Source organism: Staurois parvus, unplaced genomic scaffold (assembly GCF_062004578.1).
Source record: "Staurois parvus isolate SC_StPar_1 unplaced genomic scaffold, SC_StPar_1.0 ptg000080l, whole genome shotgun sequence".
Taxonomy (NCBI): domain Eukaryota; kingdom Metazoa; phylum Chordata; class Amphibia; order Anura; family Ranidae; genus Staurois; species Staurois parvus.
In genome coordinates, this window is record NW_028317876.1 from 7,735,191 (window position 1) to 7,749,104 (window position 13,914).

Genomic DNA, 13,914 nt, shown 5'->3' on the forward strand with positions numbered 1-13,914 from the left:
AGGCTGTCCACAAGGTTTAGGAGTGTGTCCATGGGAATGTTTGACCATTCTTCCAGAAGTGCATTTGTGCAGGCCAGTCAAGTTCCCCCACTCCAAGCTCACTCATCCATGTCTTTATGGACCTTGCTTTGTGCACTGGTGCACAGTCATGTTGGAACAGGAAGAGGCCATCCCCAAACTGTTCCCACAGAATAGGGAGCATGAAATTGTCCAAAATGCCTTGGTATGCTGACACCTTAAGAGTTCCCTTAACTGGAACAGAGGAGCCAAGCCCAACCCCTGAAAAACAACCCCACACCATAATCCCCCCTCCACCAAATTTTACACTTGGTACCGTTCTCCTGGTAACTGGCAAACCCAGACACGTCCATCAGATTGCCAGAAAGAGAAGCATGATTTGTCACTCCAAAGAACACGCCTACATTGCTCTAGAGTCCAGTGGCGGCGTGCTTTACACCACTGCATACGATGCTTTGAATTACACTTGGTGATATAAGGCTTGGATGCAGCTGCTTGGCCATGGAAACCCATTCCATGAAGCTCTCTATGTACTGTTGTGCTAATCTGAAAGCCACACAAAGTTTGTAGGTGTTTAGCTATTGACTCTGCAGACAGTTGTTGACTTTTGCGCACTGTGCGCTTCAGCATGCTCGGACCCAGCTCTGTCATTTTACTTGGCCTACCGCTTCGTGGCTGAGTTGCTGTTGTTCCCAGTTGCTTCCACTTTGTTATAATACCACTAACAGTTGACCGTGGAATATTTATTAGCAAGGAAATTTCATGGATGGACTTATTGCAAAGGTGAGTCAGTGGGCCGATCACGGTACAATGCTTGAATTCACTGAGCTCCTGAGAGCGACCCATTCTTTCACAAATGTTTGTAGAAGCAGTCTGCATGCCTAGGTGCTTGAGTTTATACACCTGTGGCCATGGAGGTGATTGGAACACCTGAATCCAATGATGTGGAGTGGTGTCCCAATACGTTTGGCAATATAGTGTATGTGTGCACTGCTCTAAAAAATTAAACTCCAACAGCATTTCATATCCATCAAAAATACTTCTCAAACTGATGACAGAAGCAAAATCCAAGTGTCTTTATAGTATTACTGCTTCACTGCCATCATCGGTGTTCGGAGTTGATAGTGCGGAGAACAGAACGAAGTGTATTCTGTTCTTTAGAAACATCGCCCTCCAGTGGTTAAGAGTGATATTAAACTGAAGAATGAGTACACAGGAGATGCACTGCATTGATTCAAGGAAACCCAGACATACAGAAGCTGGTGCTCATTTTCTCCATATGAAAAGCAGCAACTGAAGGCACCCTGAAGTTAGAATTGATCTGCATACTTGTTCTGGATCAGTGGCGTAGAATGTGTTGAGCACATTAGACAGCCTGGTAACTAGCATTTTTTAGGAGTGGTTATCAGTGGTAGTCACAATATTTCTATTAGCACAGATTTAATTTTAAAGCAGATTTTAGGAATGAAGTAAGGGTGCAGCTTCTGCTGACTTGTTTCTGAAGATGCACACTTTAGATCAGTCAACCTCATTCTTCCTTTACTTCTTGGTGAGTCACAGGCTTGGAACAGGTATGAGAGTGTATCAGGTGTCCCAACACATCACCGGCTGCATGTTTGTACTGAAACATAATAGATATGATAGCCCAATAGCCTGCAAATGAAAAAAACAAACAAGCAATGACACATTTCAATCAGACAGGTTGGTTCTTCTTAAAATAACATGCTCATTACAGCTTCCTTACTTGTGAGAGAGGTCATCTGTAGGTGTTGGTCAATGTGATCAGAGTGCTCTTCCTATTACCTATGCTGTTGTTTGGGAGAGGTGTTTGGTGATACACAGAGCAAGATTTAGAGGCTGCCCGGTCACTTTTTTGCACTTAAAAAAGTCTGTGAGAGATCTTGTACTTATTGATCAACAGATGTTGTTTCCATATATGATATATAACATATATCAGTATTTATAAAGGCTCTTATAATACTATAAACTTGCTAACAACTGTTAAAAAAAGGTAAAGTCATGTAAATAGATAAAATACAACACTGGAGCCCTGCTGTATTTGTTATAAATGAGAGAAATCAGAACTAACAATATATCAGAAAAATCCCTTTCATTGCACTCCTTTCTTATATTAAATTCCAAATGCGACACATAAAATAGGGCCTATTGAATGAAGCATAATAGTGTTGTACTAGGATAATCCATAGACCAAAACTACAACGTTACAGTACAGGGTCTTCAACATGTAGAAGTTCCACCAGAAACCATATATACATATCAAATACTCACAGTAAAATTCCAGATGTGGTTCACCCATATGGTTTAACAGTCACAAAGTGTTTGTGTTCGTCAAGTGACTTGTGGTAGAATAATTGAAATGTTTATTGAAGGTTCCAGTAGAGTTGACATGTTTTGGGTATCTGTGCCCTCTTCGTCAGGGCTAATATTAAACATAATTATTATGAAAATTGTGTATATATATAATTCTGTAAAAATATATTCTTACACCAACAAATATAAACATTCTTTGGAAACAGGCACTGTCACTGTTGACAAGTTGAGTGCTTGCATTACTTTTAAAAGCAATACCATCGTTGTCCCCTTTCTGACAATGCTAGTTTTCATGATAACTGCTGGCTTCCATGCTTTCTAAGTCAACAGGTCAGAAATTTAGGTTTCACCTCAAGAGTAATGTCCATGCTCCCTGAAGACCGGATAAAGTACTGAAGCCAGAGAAAGCTAGGTAATCAACAGGCCAGAAGTGACAGCCAACACATTTCTCTTGGTATAAGTTCTTTATTGCATTTTACATTGTTGTCCTGGGTTGTGAAGATCAAAGCAGTATTTCAGCTTGAACCTAACTAGCCTTAAAAATGTTCCTTCCCCCCCTCCTAACACCTCTCCTGATTAACCTGTTTAAAGAAGATGTATATACTTTATTTTCAGCCCACTTTAGTCTGCTCCTGTCACGGGATCCCCTGTGTCAGCCAATGTCATTTGCAGGGGAGACAGCACTCAACAATGGCTGGGAAAGCCTTCAAGAAGGCAGCAGAGACATCACCCATAGGCTCCTATGTCCCAGCCATTGTCGGCGCTCCCTCTTCTAACCTGCAGTCGCTGCTGGTTGATACAGGAGTGCTGGATCACATGACCAAATCTGAGCTGGCTGAAAATTGGTAAGAATATGCATCTTTTATTTAGTCAACAGTTAGGTTTTGGCTGGAATTCTTCTTTAAGGGTGGTTTATAGTATTTTAATTTTATTTTGGATATACTTAAATTGGAACTACAATGTATCTGAGCAGCACAAACCAAAAGCGCTATTTAATTAATTTTTAATATTCAATGAAAACTCCCCCATCCATCCATGTCTCCATGCTTTACTTTGCTGAGATATCACTTAGTAAAACCCCTACTAGCATTTCTGGCCATGGCCATCCTAAATAAGGGCAGATGATTCATGTAGCAATTACTTCCTGGAATCTATCTGCCCTTAACTCAGACATGCAGCCAGGATCATGTTCTTACTGAGAAAACCCTTCCTCCCGTCCTGCAGACACCTGGGATGTATGACATCATTTGCCTAGGCATGAAAACTAGGAAGTGACTAAAGAAATGTAAAAAACTGTTTAAAAAAGTAAATATGATATACTTTCCTATCTATTTCCTAATGCTAGCAGCAAAAGGATAGCCAATCTTGATTAAGAGAGTAACGTTCCACTTTAAGGTGACCTGATGTCATTTATCCAATCAACGTATGATAATGTATATGGTCAGTTGCTAGCAGCCAGCAATAGAATTTGGATTGTTTTAAGGGGATACTGCCAAAGAATTTGTTGTAAATGTTGTTGGTAATTAACTCCAGAGACTGGATGCAAGCGGTATTACATAGTATTCGTGTTATAATTAGGGATGTACATATCATAGTATTTTGCTGCATACTATATATTTATACCACCATGTAGGATAGATTGCAAATGTTGGAGGCTGGTGAGGTGATGGCCTGGTCTGTCCTACTCTGCTACAGTTGTCTTTCTTTGGGGATGGTGCATGGTTCCGGGGATGTCTCTCCCTTACTGGGGGGTCTTTAGCTGATGGTTATGCCTGGATAGCCACATGCATCTTGGGTAAGAAAATGAAGTGGTAAAGATAAGACATGATGTGTATCTATGTTATTATACTTTGTCATTGTACAGTGGGGAATATATTTATTTGATCCCCTGCAGACTTTGTAAGTTTGCCCACTTACAAAGACATGAACGGTCTATCATTTTTACCATAGGTGTATTTTAAATGATAGAGAAGAATATCAGCCAAAAATCCAGAAGAAACACATGACACAAATGTTATACATTGAGTTGCAGTTCAGTAAGTAAAATAAGCATTTGATCCCCTTCACAAAACATGACTTAGTACTTGGTGGAGAAACCCTTGTTGGCAAGCACAGAGGTCAGACGTTTCTTGTAGTTGGTTACCAGGTTTGCACACATCTCAGGAGGGATTTTGGTCCATTCTTCTTTACAGATCTTCTGTAAACCCTTAAGGTTTCTTGGCTGTCGCTTGGCAACTCGATGTTTTAACTCCCTTCATAAATTTTCTATAGCATTAAGGTCTGGGGATTGGCTAGGCCACTCCATGAACTTAATGTGCTTCTTGAGCCACTCCTTTGTTGCCTTGGCAGTATGTTTTGGGTCATTGTCATGCTGGAAGACCCATCCATGACCCATCTTCAGTGTTCTGGCTGGGACCCTAAGAACACCTTGTTAAATCTATGCCATGAAGAATTAAGGCAGGTCTGAAGGCAAAAGGGGGTCTTCTAGTTTAGCTAGGGGAGCTAGATCCTAATGGTTAGAAGCTGTTAGCAGCTCAGGTGTGATAGCCAGTGGGGTTGAATTGTGGTCAGGGCTGAGAGACTCTGCAGGCCAGCCCCTCTGGGATTTCCTGTGCTCTGAGGCTTTCGGAAGAGGGCCTTGGAGGCAGTCGGTAGATCTGAGGAGTGGATGGCTGCACTCTTGTGGTACCTCAGCCAATCCCCAACAGAAGGTTTGGCAAAGGGCTAGGACTCCCTTAAAAGTGTTGAAGCCTGTTCAGTAGCAGGAGAGTTGGAGGAGAGTCGAGTGGAAGAAGGAGAGGAGTGTGGCGAGAAAGATGTGAGGCTGGAGAAGGAAGGCTGCCAGGAAGCCTAGTGAGATGGGTCCTGCCTGCGAGCCTGGGGCTGGAAAGGAGGAAAGCTCGGGACTCACTGGCCCCTTGAGCGAAAACCACCTGTGTGGCAGGGATGGAGCTGCCCAGCTGATAGGACTGGTAGCAGCATCCACCCGCAAGCGGTACAGGAGAGGTTATGAGTGAGTACACCTGTACCCCCTTGGTGGATGGGGGAGGGAGCACTCTGGTGGAAAACCAGATTGGCCCCCTACTAATGACTATTCACCTAATTTAACCGCTTCCCACCTGGCCACTGCACATAAACGGCCAGGTGGGAGCTTTTCCGTTCTGAGTGGATATTCATGAACGTCATTTCCAAAATGGAGTCATTTTGTGGGTAATTCCATTGTCTTGGTGCCCCAGGGCCTTCAAAATTTTAATAGGTAGTCAAGAATTGAGATGTGTAATTTATGCCTCCAGAACGCCTTTAGGTCCTATTTGGATATTGGGCCTCTGTATGTGGCCAGGCTGTGGAAAAGTCTTACACATGAGGTATCCCCATACTCAGGAGGAGCAGCAGAATGTGTTTTGGGCTGAAGCTGCAAGTATGCATATGCTGTGTGAAAGGATTAACCTATTAATATAACAGTTGTGTGAAAAAAAAACACATTTAATTTACTTCATTTTTCAAAGAATTGTGGGGAAAAAATTTACAGGTTCAAAATACTCACCTTGCATCTTACTAAATACCTTGGCATGTCTACTTTCCAAAAAGGGGTCATCGGCATGGTATTTGTACTGTACTGGCTTGTTAGTGTCTCAAGAAATGAGATAAGCCGTCAGTACATCAGGTTTAATCAAGTGTGATCACTTTTCAATGATTGGTACCATAGCTTGTAGACTCTTTAACTTCCACACAGACCAAATAATACACACCCCTTAGGATTATTTTTACCAAAGCAATGTAGCAGTATACATTTTGGCCCAAATTTATGAAGAAAAATTACTTATTTGCAAAATTTTATAACAGAAACAAAGAAAAATGCATTTTCTTTCACATTTTTCGGTCTTTTTTAATTTACAGTGCAAAAAATAAAAACCCCAGTGCTAATTACAAACCACCAAAAGAAAGTTCTATTTGTGTGAAAAAAGGACAAAAATTTCATTTGGGTACAGTGTTATCATTCAAATGTGAGAGCACTGAAAGCTGAAAATTGGTCAGAGCAGGAAGGGGGTAAAAGTGCCCTGTATTGAGGTGGTTAAAGGAACAGGAGCCAGATCTCCTGCTCCGGGAGAAAATCTCCAGTTTGCAGGGTGAAGAGGAGTTCATCTAGGGTCTGGGGTGGTAGAGCTGGGAGATGATGGCTAGCACTCCAACAGATACTACAGGAGAGAGAAGAAGCTATGAATAGTTCAGGAAGTTGTCCTCAGATATCTGTTCCCCTGGGTATCCTTTACCCCCCTTACCCTATCCAAGTTCTAATCCCCTCAATAAAATAACAAAACAAACACTCAAGGCCTGATTTCTGTCTCCGGATGAAACCTTGTGTGGAAAATGCTGAATGACTGGCTGTGCAGGACTATAGGAGGGCCCAATTCATCGGCAATTCCTAAGGGGGTAGTACTACATATATATATACTTTAAAGTAGCTATATTTATTCATAACACATGCAAGTACTGTTTCAAGAGTTGCAGTGCTGCACAATGGTTTTGATTTGCTGCCTCTTTTCACAATGCAAGTCTATGATACTGCCGACAGTGAAAACACTGCAATTCCACATGGCTGATATCTTATATTAAAACATGTTAACCACTTAAATCCCCACTTTAAAATAGCACTGGTATAGCAGCTATTTGTTGTCTCAGTGCCATTTTAAAGTGACGGCATGGATTTGCAGGTCCCAGCAGAGGTAAGCGCTGGAACTGCTAGCTGCCTGTGACAGCCAACATCCAGTGCTATGTCCAGGAACTGAAATGATCAGCTTCTCGGCTTGCAATGCTTTCACAGCAAAATTAAAGAATAAGTTCACAAAAATAATAAATGCACTTTTTTAGCAGTTCAAAAAAATGTGCGTTATTTTTGTCCAAAGGAGCCTCTAAAGCATTGCACCAGTGATCAGTAGATCTCCTGGAGACCTGTCAGAATATCTGCTTGCCATACGGGATGTACGGTGAAGCAGATATTGTGACAGGAAGCTTGAATGAACTATCTCGCCACTCCACAGCCCCATGGTAGTTCATTGAAAACTACAACCTGACAGCCGCTAAGGCTTGCAGGAGTTGTAGCCACTCATTCACGGAACTCTGTGAATGAGTGATGCGGCCATGTGGGCCGAGCACTGCACATCCATGCTGTTTTCAAATCTGACAGATAATACAGGGAGAAGTATTCCCCATACTGTCAGAGGGAGGGGGGGAGGCGGGCACCCTAAAAACGGGTGGAACATGTAACATGTTCCAAAGGTGAACTTATCCTTTAAGCCTAGCACCTCCGTGTTGTGTTTAGTTTGGCCATGTAACGACATTACAAGTGACATCACTGCACATTCATTCACTATGGAGGGTCAGCAGAGCTGTCATATCCTGGCCAAACCTTCCAACGGCAGCCGATTACTGCTATAGTGATCTATTAAATAAACAGTGTTTAATTGATCATTCACTTATTTTGGGTATAAGTTTAGTGCCAGCAGATTTCTTTAAGGTTAGGATTCCATGTAAGCGCAGGAGGTCTTTTGAAATATTTTAAGCTATAGTGATCTATTGCTGGCTCCTACAAGACACACACTAGAGATAGGAAAAAACAATACTCCTTTTTGACCACCTCGAACACTTCTATATCAAGTCTACCTCACCTTGTTGTATTGCCACAGTGTTCTGCATGCAATAAAGACAATCGTGGATTTCAAGTGTTTGGTGAGTTCAGCTATCTGATTGTCCAAAGTGAGTGTCTCTGCTTTATATAGGCCGGGCATAGAGGTCTCAGGAAGAAATAATTATTATGGCAATTACTATTAAAAATGGATTGTAATGCTGTGAAGGTGTTGTGGGTGTTAGATTCTTTGTTTTATTAGATAAAGAGGGGATAAAAAAAGGAACAAAAACAAGATGAATTTGAAAACTCTTGAATATTGCCATGGAAGCTCTCCTCCAGGTGACAAGAAGTAATTGGCAACCTTTTCCCTAACATTCCAAGTTTCGTGGTTGCTTTGTACAGAGGGTAAACATCCTCAAGGTCATGGACAACAGAGTCCTCAAAATTGTATCCCTTCCTCTAGTGCAGAAAAATGTGGATCTATTTGAATAACACCTCCAAACATTCTACACTCATTGACTATTATATCAATAATGCACTCTACAAATCTCCAACCTATGTGAAACAATATTCAGAAATCTTCCTTTTCAAATCCAGGCCTTATTTGGGAAAATAAGATGCTGACAGAGCAAATGCCTTATCAATCAGTGGTCTCCAGAGTGGTACCATCAACAGGAAAGAAGAGATCTTCAGGTCAGTGTGAAGCAATGCACTGGGCACAAAGGTATAAGGCTGCTTTCACACTGATGCGCTGCGGTTTACCCACACCATGTGTGCAGTGCACGGTACCTGCAGCTTTCCTGTGAGTTTGCTGTGTTTAGCGATAGACTTCTATTATATCCCTCAGGTTTGGTGCAGTTTCTGAAAGTACACCAACACTCCAGGAGTTTTGGTGCAGTTTCATAAAGTGCACCACACTTGCAAGATATAATAGAAGTCTATAACAAAGCACAGCAAACATGGGAAAGTCGCAGATGCACCGCGCTGCACACACGGTGCAGGTAAACCACAGCGCATCAGTGTGAAAGCAGCCTTATAGGGGGCTCAGAAAAGTAAGGGTTAATTTGCCTTTGCAGATTTGGGGGTGGTAAAACACATCTTTAACTCTGGGGTTTTACCACCCCTGCACCCCCCTTCAATGCCCTGTCATGGTTTGGTGGTTGTAGCACATGCCAAGCATGACCCATTCACATGAATGAGGCCACTCTGCAAGTTCCCAGCAACCTTGTGCTCATTCACAAGTGTAGCAGGCACTGCTGCTCCTCTGAAAAGCGATCCAAGTGTGTTTGACAGGTGGTGAGGAGGCAATATGTTCCCTCCTCACCACCTGATTTAAACCCATGATTGCCATGCAATGCAGGTGATTGCTACACGGTAGTACGGCAATTAGAGGTTTAAATCAGGTGTGAGGAGGCAACACTGAGCCTGGTGATCTTTGACTTCTCCCATGTTGTTCAGGTAGACCGCCACCTCTTTAAGGTTGCCCACCCCTGTTCTGGAGAAACTGAATGCCTTATATTGGTTCTTGATTGCATCAACTGGGGTCTCCAGATCTCCAGCAAATTATAAAAGTTTGGCATTCTCATGCAGGCATAATCATAAAAGTTCTGGGTATAACTGTGAAACTCATTTTACAAGTAGTGAAAGTTTCCTTTGGTAGGTCTCTGGGAAACATTTGGAGGCACCCAGTAGTAGCGCAGTTTCTTCTTTTTCTGCTGGATTGTTCAATCCAAAAATCATCTGCAGCTGGACCAAGCCTGAACCTCTGCTATACCAAAGCTTATCCATGATATTGTCTTAAAACATGGGTCTTTGAGTAACACAAAAAACTAAAATGTAGTAGAAAGCACCAAAGGAATCCCTGAAAACTGCCAGATTGCACACCATAAACTAACCATATATTATGTTTCTTCATGTGTTGCTAAGAGCCCATAAACTTTGATGAAATATTGCAGATAAGGTTCTCCATTGTACTGAGAGGCAAGTGAAATCCCCTATCTGCTGGTTCATAGATCACTTAGTCCTGCAATATTTAATCATACGTCAAACTATTAGTACTTGAGTAACATGCCTTGGAAAATGACAGTTGGATTCTGAAAGGTTTTCTGATTGTGTGGAACAATACATTCTTAAATCTTTATAAGGATAAGTTCACCTTTGGGAACATGTTACATGTTCCACCCTTTTTTAGGGTGATCAGAGCTCTCTGTCTGACAGCAGTATGGGGAGAAGTTCCTCATACCAGCTGTCTATTGAAAAGAACGCGGCCATGTGGGGCTCCTCCCAGATGGCCGCCTCAATTATTCACAGAGTTCTGTGGATGTCAGCCTGTAGTTCTCAGGTTCCATGCACACTGGGTGTTTTGATAACACTGGTAACGTTCGCTGTGTAAAGTCACGTTTTTTCAGTTTTTCTTAGCGTTTTTGCATTAGCGTTTAGCAGCGTTTTGATGCGATTAGCAGCGTTTTCCCACGTTTGCGTTTTTTAGCTTTTTTTTTACCAAAAAAATTGGGGAGGGGTCAAAGTCCAAAAACACCGGTTCGTGGCGTTATACCATGTCTTACCACATTTTGCTGCATTTTTCAGCGTTAGAGCTTTTTGTGCAGCTAAAAAACTCCTCTAGAAACCCACTAGTTCTGGGGGGGTTTTCCAGCCAAAAAACGTTGATTACAGTCTATGTGTGCATGGACACATAGGATAACATGCTGGGGGGTTTACTAGCTGTAGAAAAAAACATCAAAAGCAAAAAACAGCAGCTGTAAAAATGTCCAGTGTGCATGAGTGTTAAACTGCCTGGACAGACTACAGGCAGACAGCATACACTGACAGTCTGCAGGGGTCCTGCATGGCACCAGAGTCTTGCTGATTGCTGGTGCAATGCTTTTCAGGCTCCTAAAAAAAATAGTAAATGCACATTTTTTTCCTTGCAAAAAAATGTGCATTTATTATGTTTTTTAAAAGGCGAGCTTATCCTTAAAGCTTGATATCTTGAAGTGAAGCTGTTGATTCTTTTCCCTCTGAACCCAGCCATGCACATGTCCTAACAGCCTGACTTCCCAAGTCATCCAGATGATTTGGAACTGAACAATCTGTCCTCTGATCCATGCAAATCCACCATGCACTAAAGGGAACTTACTAAGATGGGAGCTGCTAGAATCTGGAGCTTCTGTACATGACCACCAATCAGCTTTTTCCTTTAATTTTCTAGGCTTAACTGAACAAGTTGAAGTTAGAAGCTGATTGGTTACTATGCTCCAGATTCTGACTGCTCCAGTTTTAGTAAATTTCCCCCACTGTATTGCCTTGCCTATGAGGTAGAACTGTATGGTGCCAGATTAACTTCATCTACACTTTATTAATATTAATAACAGGACAATATGACATTTTTCAAGTATTGAGATCTTTGCAATGCAGAAACTGATTTGTGCTTAACAGCAGTGGTTACATGCTGGGTTATTGGTTATATCCAGGCAAAAAAAAATTCTGTGTCTCCATGCACACATAGACTGTAATCAAGATTTATTGGCTGGAAACAAAAACCCTGGACTAGTGGGTTTTTAGAGTTTTTTTAGCTGTAAAAAAGCTCTAATGCTGAAAAATGCTGTAAAACACCGCAAACCGGCGCTTTTGGGCTTTTTTTTTTTTACCAAAAAACATTTTTTTCATTAAAAAAATGGTAAAAACTGCAAACGCAGAAAAATGTGGGAAAAAGCCGCTACGTGCAGCTAAACGCTAATGCAAAAACACTAAACAAAGCTGAAAAACTCACGTTTTTAACATGACTTTACACAGCTAATGTTACCAGCGTTATCAAAACGCCCCGTGTGCATGGAGCCTTACCGCGTTTTACCATGTTTTTCAGCGTTAGAGCCTTTTTATAGCTAAAAAACTCCTCTAGAAACCCACTAGTTCTGAGTTTTTTCCAGCCAAAAAACGTTGATTACAGTGTATGTGTGCATAAACACATAGGAAAACATGCTGGGGGGTTTACTGGCTGTAGAAAAAAACTAAGAAAAAAAAGCCAAAAACAGCCGCTGTAAAAACGCCCAGCGTGCATGAGGGCTAAAAGTTAGGTTCCTGCAACACAAGAGGTCTTATAGTCACCTCTCTGGCAGCCGTTGTCAATAGAAGGAACTTTTTGAGTTAGGAATACATACTGGGTAGAATTTATTTAAACCAGAATTTAGTATCACTTTGAGTTTACTATACTATTCCCTGATTAGCTCTCCGAGCCAAACTTGAGAAACTGTCTATGATGATAGAACTTTCTTCCATCCTGACACTCCCCATTTCCACCTCAGCAATGAGCTGCTCTTTAAAAAACTTCAAACTTTATAATAGGCTGACCTTAGTGATCCAACTAAATAACAAATTCAGTTACAAAAAAATCAAGTATTTGCGGCAGCCTCAGAAGACTAATTAATATATATCTCAGTGGGGGGTTTCATTAGCAGCGATTGTAGCTCTTATAGGACATCGCCAACCACAGGAGTAATCAATAAGTCATATAGTATTTTTTTCTTCTTTCGTAGAACAGAAGGAAGTCATTCTCTGATGTATCCTGATTCTCATAAATTATTCTGGCTGCTCTTCAGATTTTTCACACTGCTATTTATTTGTTTTGACGTTTCTTCCATGCATGGTGTGCATGGGTTCTACTACGACACCTCGCCTCCATGACTGGCTGCTTGTCAGAAGAAGTAGGCCCTTATAAGAATTTACTTCACATTTAGTGCAGAGGCTTTTCGGCGTTTCATCAAAGTTTTATCAAAAGAAATTAGATAAAGATGCCTAAATTAAACATAACTGCTACAGTCAGCTGGAAACACTAGCCACACAAAGTAGAAAGAATTCCAGATTGTCTCATCATAAATGATAAATCTTCTGAAGCTTGTAAACTTTCCATGAACTCCTGGAGCCTTATTACCTGACTTCCCAGTCACTAATTGCTCTGATAAACTCACTCAGCAGAACACATCTAGATTTCAACTCTGTTTCACCTCTCTTCCTGTCAGAAAGCTTTGTAACACATCACAGATCCCTCTGGTTGTCAATATATGTGATACCGCCGAAGCAAATCATCTTAGAAATATATCTCCCAGCCTCAACAAAACATTTTATTATGTCAGGGAAATAAAAAAAGAACAACCTACGGCTACAATGGCATAACGACAGCAGATAATTGCTGGAGGTGAAGGCGCCATGTATGTCCTCATTACCAGGGCTTTCTCTTTTCCACTGACATTTTCCTGTATGATATTTTATTTTAAACAGACCCGGGATGTACAGAAGCACTAAAATATGTGCTTTGTTTATATTCACAAGTTGTTAGAAAACTTTTAATTTGGAAGAAAAATAATGGATTCTGTGATTAAAAAAATATTGTTTTACATCCTGACCTACAATGTTAGTTAGCATTGGAATCACATATATTGGAATTGGAAGCACTGGGGTCATATAGGATATATCTGGGGCAGGCATACTGCATGTGCAACTCTACAGGGGCCTGAAGGCCCAAGAATAGAGCGGGGCCTTGGAGGCCAGACATCAAGGGGCAAGAGCAAACCCATGTATTTTAACCCCTTGGCACTGACGCCTCCCAGCCCTTTAAGGGTTTCAGAAGCCAGGAGGCAGGGCTGGGTTTTAGGGTCATGTGGCTGCCGTGATTCGCTGTCACGGCGGTCACATGATCGTAAAAGGTCCCGATCAAAAGGGGAGATTGGGACCTTTCTGGGAGTAGAAGACATATGTTCTGGGAGCGCGCAGGGCGTGTGCTCTCAGCACATATGTATTTTCTAATTGCACGCAAATATACGGCCGCTCTGCGTCAAGGCCCAGACGCCGAGAGGCCACATATTTTGCATGCGACCAGCATCAAGCGGTTAAATAAAGTCACTCAGGTTTTATTTATTTATTTCAGGTGCGCCGTCAATTTACGC